Genomic DNA, 6,251 nt, shown 5'->3' with positions numbered 1-6,251 from the left:
ATATACAGCAGCCAGAAACTCCTGAATGCTCAGATGAACAAAGCAGAACACCTTGTCCTGGTACAGCCCACATTCCTCTTTAAAGAGCTGTGTGCACAATCCTGAGTACACTGAGGCTTCATTGACATCAATGTCAGCCTCTTTCAGGTCTTCTTCATAGAAAATCAGATTGCCTTTCACAAGCTGTTGAAAAGCCAGTTTTCCCAGTGACAGAATGCTCTCTTTATTCCAGTGTGGACCTGTCTCTTCATTCCCAAGATACTTTTCATTCTTTTGTTTGGTATGAAACACCACAAGGTGTGTGTACATCTCAGTCAGAGTCTTGGGCATCTCTTCTCTCTTATGTTTCAGCATGTGTTCAAGGACTGTTGCAGAAATCCAACAGAAGACTGGAATGTGGCACATGATGTGGAGGCTCCTTGATGTCTTTATGTGTGAGATGATTCTGCTGGACAGGTCATCATCACTGAATCTCTTCCTGAAGTACTCCTCCTTCTGTGGGTCATTGAACCCTCGTACCTCTGTCACCTGGTCAACACACCCTGAAGGGATCTTATTGGCTGCTGCAGGTCGGGTAGTTATCCAGAGGAGAGCAGAGGGAAGCAGATTTCCCTTGATGAGATTTGTCAGCAGAACATCCACTGAGGTTGACTTTGTGATGTCACAACAGATCTTGTTCTTCTGGAAGTCTAGGGGCAGTCGGCACTCATCCAGACCATCAAAGATGAACAGAACTTTGTACTTGTTGTAGTTGGAGATTCTTGATTGTTTGGTTTCCATTGAGAAGTGATTGAGAAGTTCAATCAAAGTGTTTTCCCCTTTCATCAAATTCAGCTCCCGGAAAGGGAATGAAAATACAAATTGGACATCCTGATTTGCTTTTCCTTCAGCCCAGTCCAGAATGAACTTCTGCACAGAGACTGTTTTTCCAATGCCAGCAACTCCCTTTGTCAGCACAGTTCTGATAAGTTTGTCTTGTCCAGTTAAGGGTTTGACGATGTCGTTACATTTGATTGCAGTCTCTGGTCTTGCTTGTTTCCTGGTTGTTGTCTCAATCTGTCTCAGCTCATGTTCATTATTGACCTCTCCTGTTCCACCCTCTGTGATGTAGAGCTCTGTGTAGATCTTATTGAGAAGTGTTGGGTTTCCTTGTTTAGCGATCCCCTCAAATACACATTGAAACTTCTTCTTTAGATTAGATTTGAGTTCACGTTGGCAAATCACAGCGAGCTCATCTGAATGAATAAATACCACAGAGGATATTAATATTACGTCTGTTTTAATGCCTACAGTATTGAAGGACTGTTATGAAGTTTAAAAGTATAATCATTTATTTTCTTAACTGACTGTATAAATGTGTAAAAGTTTTCATAATGCATTACAGACTGGTGTGACTGATTATATTATTATCGGTATTATTGATGGTATTATTAATGTTGTCTCTCTCTCTCTCTAAATTAATCACCACAACACATCCCTGCTGCTTCTTGATGAGGTCACTAGGTGTTGTGTTAAGGCTGCTACAATATCATTGAGTTACACAGCTACTTTAGCTGTACTTTAGCTACATCTTTTAAATGTTATAAAACATAATTCAACATGAGGCAGACAGATCTTACATTTCTCCAGTGTGTCAGCAAGCTCCTTCTGGTTCATTTTCCTCAGGATGTGCAGTGTGATCTTCAGAGCCCCCTCTCTGGCACTGCTCTCCTGCTTCTCAACTTCAGCATCCACCACTTCCTTATCCTGCTTCTGACTCTCAAAGCCTTCTGGGAGTTCTGGACTAAGAATCCTCTTGAACATCTTCAGCTCGTTCTTCACAAATGTCATAATATTCTCTTCAAGCAACTGAAATAAATCAAGTAAATAAGTTAAACACGATAAGAAATGCTTTCTCGTTAACACCTTAATGAATGATTGACAGGTCAACTTTATTTGAGGTAAACAAAAACAAATGTACATAACAGGACCACATACACTGAATATGGAGTCCAGGTCTGTTTGATGACTCTGGGAAGACTGACCACTGAGAATATCTGACTCTGATCTCTCCTGTTGGTTTCTGTGGACAAAACATGAGATTACATCTCCTCATCCAGGGAGTGCACACACACACACACGCACACACACACACACACACACACACACACACACACACACACACACACACACACACACACACACACACACACACACACACACACACACACACACACACACACACACACACACACACACACACCCACACACACACAGGGAGGGAATGTTGTGTTTGTTTAATATTGTTTTAGGACTATGAAAATGGAAAAAATTTTAGCCTATGGATTATGAAAACAACAAATTGAAATGGGAAAATGGGAGAGAAATGACTAGAGACAGTGTTGTTTAACTCACTGACCAGGACCCATGAGTTCTTCTTACCTTTGTTCAGTAGAAAATGTATAAGGTAGTTCCATAGACCAGTCACTCTTCATGGACACACAGCTGGGAACAGGGGAGGCTGGTCTCTCCTGCTTGATTGGACTTCAACACAACAGAGACAAACATTACATCTCTCATCTACTCTGAGCTCAGATGGGGAAACATAAGAAGAGTTTCATTCCAAAACGCTCTATATTCATTTTTATGTTGTTTTTATTGTTATTAAACCACAATGTAACTTTATAAAAGCTTCTAATTTAATTTAATGTTTAATTTACACTTAAAAATGTCAGACTTGATTTGATGATAAATGGATCAGCTCCTACAAAAAATTTCCCTTAATTATAAATCACATAAAAATGCCCATTTGCTGTTGCTGCAGGATTATTTTCCTAGTGTGAGAAACTGGTTCAAATTAAGATATGGCATTTGTAAGTGTCCGTATATACATTGGTGTTTACACAGACACAGGTTGTTCCCACTGTGACTATTAAAACCTGCCCAAACCAGAAACCATGGATAGAGGGTAGCATTCGTGCTAAACTGAATGCGTGAAACACCGCATTTAACCATGGCAAGGTGACAAGGAATATGGTTAAATACAAACAGTTATTCTCTCTGTAAGGTAAACAAACAGGCAACACTTCAGTACAGAGATAAAGTCACAATTCAAAGGCTCAGACATGAGACGAATGTGGTAGGATCTACAGACAATCACAGATTACAATGGGAAAACCAGCCACGTTGCGGACACCGATTTCTTGCTCCCGGACAAGCTAAATACCTTCTTCGCCCGCTTTGAGGACAACACAGTGCCCCCGACGTGGCCCGCTCCCAAGGACTGTGGGCTCTCTTTCTCCATGGGCGACGTGAGTAAGACATTTTAGCGTGTTAACCCTCGCAACGCAGCCGTCCCATTCCTGGCCGCGTCCTCAGAGCATGCGCAGACCAGCTGGCTGGAGTGTTTATGGACATACTCAATCTCTCCCTATCCCAGTCTGCTGTCACCACTTGCTACAAGATGTCTACCATTGTTCCTGTTCCCAAGAAAGCAAATGCAACTGAACTAAATTACTATCGCCCCGCAGCACTCACTTCTGTCATCATGAAGTACTTTGAGAAGCTAGTTAAGGATCATATCACCTCTACCTTACCTGACACCCTAGACCCACTACAATTTGCTTAGTGCCCCAATAGATCCACAGACTATGCACTGCACACTGCCCTTTTAAAAATACATGTTTTAACCTCACTAGGGTAGGGGGCAGCATTCATAATTTTGGATGAAAAGCGTGTCTATATATATATATCTAGGTGAGACAACAATGGATATATAGATATCTAGGTGAGACAACAATGGATATATAGATATCTAGGTGAGACAACAATGGATATATAGATATCTAGGTGAGACAACAATGGATATATAGATATCTAGGTGAGACAACAATGGATATATAGATATCTAGGTGAGACAACAATGGATATATAGATATCTAGGTGAGACAACAATGGATATATAGATATCTAGGTGAGACAACAATGGATATATAGATATCTAGGTGAGACAACAATGGATATATAGATATCTAGGTGAGACAACAATGGATATATAGATATCTAGGTGAGACAACAATGGATATATAGATATCTAGGTGAGACAACAATGGATATATAGATATCTAGGTGAGACAACAATGGATATATAGATATCTAGGTGAGACAACAATGGATATATAGATATCTAGGTGAGACAACAATGGATATATAGATATCTAGGTGAGACAACAATGGATATATAGATATCTAGGTGAGACAACAATGGATATATAGATATCTAGGTGAGACAACAATGGATATATAGATATCTAGGTGAGTCAACAATGGATATATAGATATCTAGGTGAGACAACATTGGATATATAGATATCTAGGTGAGACAACAATGGATATATAGATATCTAGGTGAGACAACAATGATATATAGATATCTAGGTGAGACAACAATGGATATATAGATATCTAGGTGAGACAACAATGGATATATAGATATCTAGGTGAGACAACCACATATCACAGTCAGATACACAGGATACAAACATTCCATTCCTGTTAAATAATGGATAAATAGATATCTAGGTGAGACAACCACATATCACAGTCAAATATACAGGACACCAACATTCCTGTTAAATAATGGATATATAGATATCTAGGTGAGACAACTACATATCACAGTCAAATATACAGGATCCCAACATTCCTGATAATCAATGGATATATAGATATCTAGGTGAGACAACCACATATCACAGTCAGATATACAGGATACCAACATTCCTGTTAAATAATGGATATATAGATATCTAGGTGAGACAACAATGGATATATAGATATCTAGGTGAGACAACAATGGATATATAGATATCTAGGTGAGACAACAATGGATATATAGATATCTAGGTGAGACAACAATGGATATATAGATATCTAGGTGAGACAACAATGGATATATAGATATCTAGGTGAGACAACAATGGATATATAGATATCTAGGTGAGACAACAATGGATATATAGATATCTAGGTGAGACAACAATGGATATATAGATATCTAGGTGAGACAACAATGGATATATAGATATCTAGGTGAGACAACAATGGATATATAGATATCTAGGTGAGACAACAATGGATATATAGATATCTAGGTGAGACAACAATGGATATATAGATATCTAGGTGAGACAACAATGGATATATAGATATCTAGGTGAGACAACAATGGATATATAGATATCTAGGTGAGACAACAATGGATATATAGATATCTAGGTGAGACAACAATGGATATATAGATATCTAGGTGAGACAACAATGGATATATAGATATCTAGGTGAGACAACAATGGATATATAGATATCTAGGTGAGACAACAATGGATATATAGATATCTAGGTGAGACAACAATGGATATATAGATATCTAGGTGAGACAACAATGGATATATAGATATCTAGGTGAGACAACAATGGATATATAGATATCTAGGTGAGACAACAATGGATATATAGATATCTAGGTGAGACAACAATGGATATAATAGATATCTAGGTGAGACAACAATGGATATATAGATATCTAGGTGAGACAACAATGGATATATAGATATCTAGGTGAGACAACAATGGATATATAGATATCTAGGTGAGACAACAATGGATATATCAGATATCTAGGTGAGACAACAATGGATATATAGATATCTAGGTGAGACAACAATGGATATATAGATATCTAGGTGAGACAACAATGGATATATAGATATCTAGGTGAGACAACAATGGATATATAGATATCTAGGTGAGACAACAATGGATATATAGATATCTAGGTGAGACAACAATGGATATATAGATATCTAGGTGAGACAACAATGGATATATAGATATCTAGGTGAGACAACAATGGATATATAGATATCTAGGTGAGACAACAATGGATATATAGATATCTAGGTGAGACAACAATGGATATATAGATATCTAGGTGAGACAACAATGGATATATAGATATCTAGGTGAGACAACAATGGATATATAGATATCTAGGTGAGACAACAATGGATATATAGATATCTAGGTGAGACAACATGGATATATAGATATCTAGGTGAGACAACAATGGATATATAGATATCTAGGTGAGACAACAATGGATATATAGATATCTAGGTGAGACAACAATGGATATATAGATATCTAGGTGAGACAACAATGGATATATAGATATCTAGGTGAGACAACAATGGATATATAGATATCTAGGT

At 37.9% G+C, this 6,251-nt stretch overlaps 1 pseudogene; it reads right to left on the bottom strand.

Moving 5' to 3' along the window:
* Positions 1-463: 463 nt before the first annotated feature.
* Positions 464-1,663, bottom strand: LOC116359849 (NLR family CARD domain-containing protein 3-like; annotated as a pseudogene).
* Between the last annotated feature and the right edge of the window lie 4,588 nt (positions 1,664-6,251).

The sequence above is a fragment of the Oncorhynchus kisutch genome, unplaced genomic scaffold (assembly GCF_002021735.2).
Source record: "Oncorhynchus kisutch isolate 150728-3 unplaced genomic scaffold, Okis_V2 Okis06b-Okis10b_hom, whole genome shotgun sequence".
In the NCBI taxonomy this organism is placed as follows: Eukaryota; Metazoa; Chordata; class Actinopteri; order Salmoniformes; family Salmonidae; genus Oncorhynchus; species Oncorhynchus kisutch.
The sequence above is the reverse complement of the archived record's forward strand: the minus strand, read 5'-3'. Positions and strand labels throughout refer to the sequence as shown.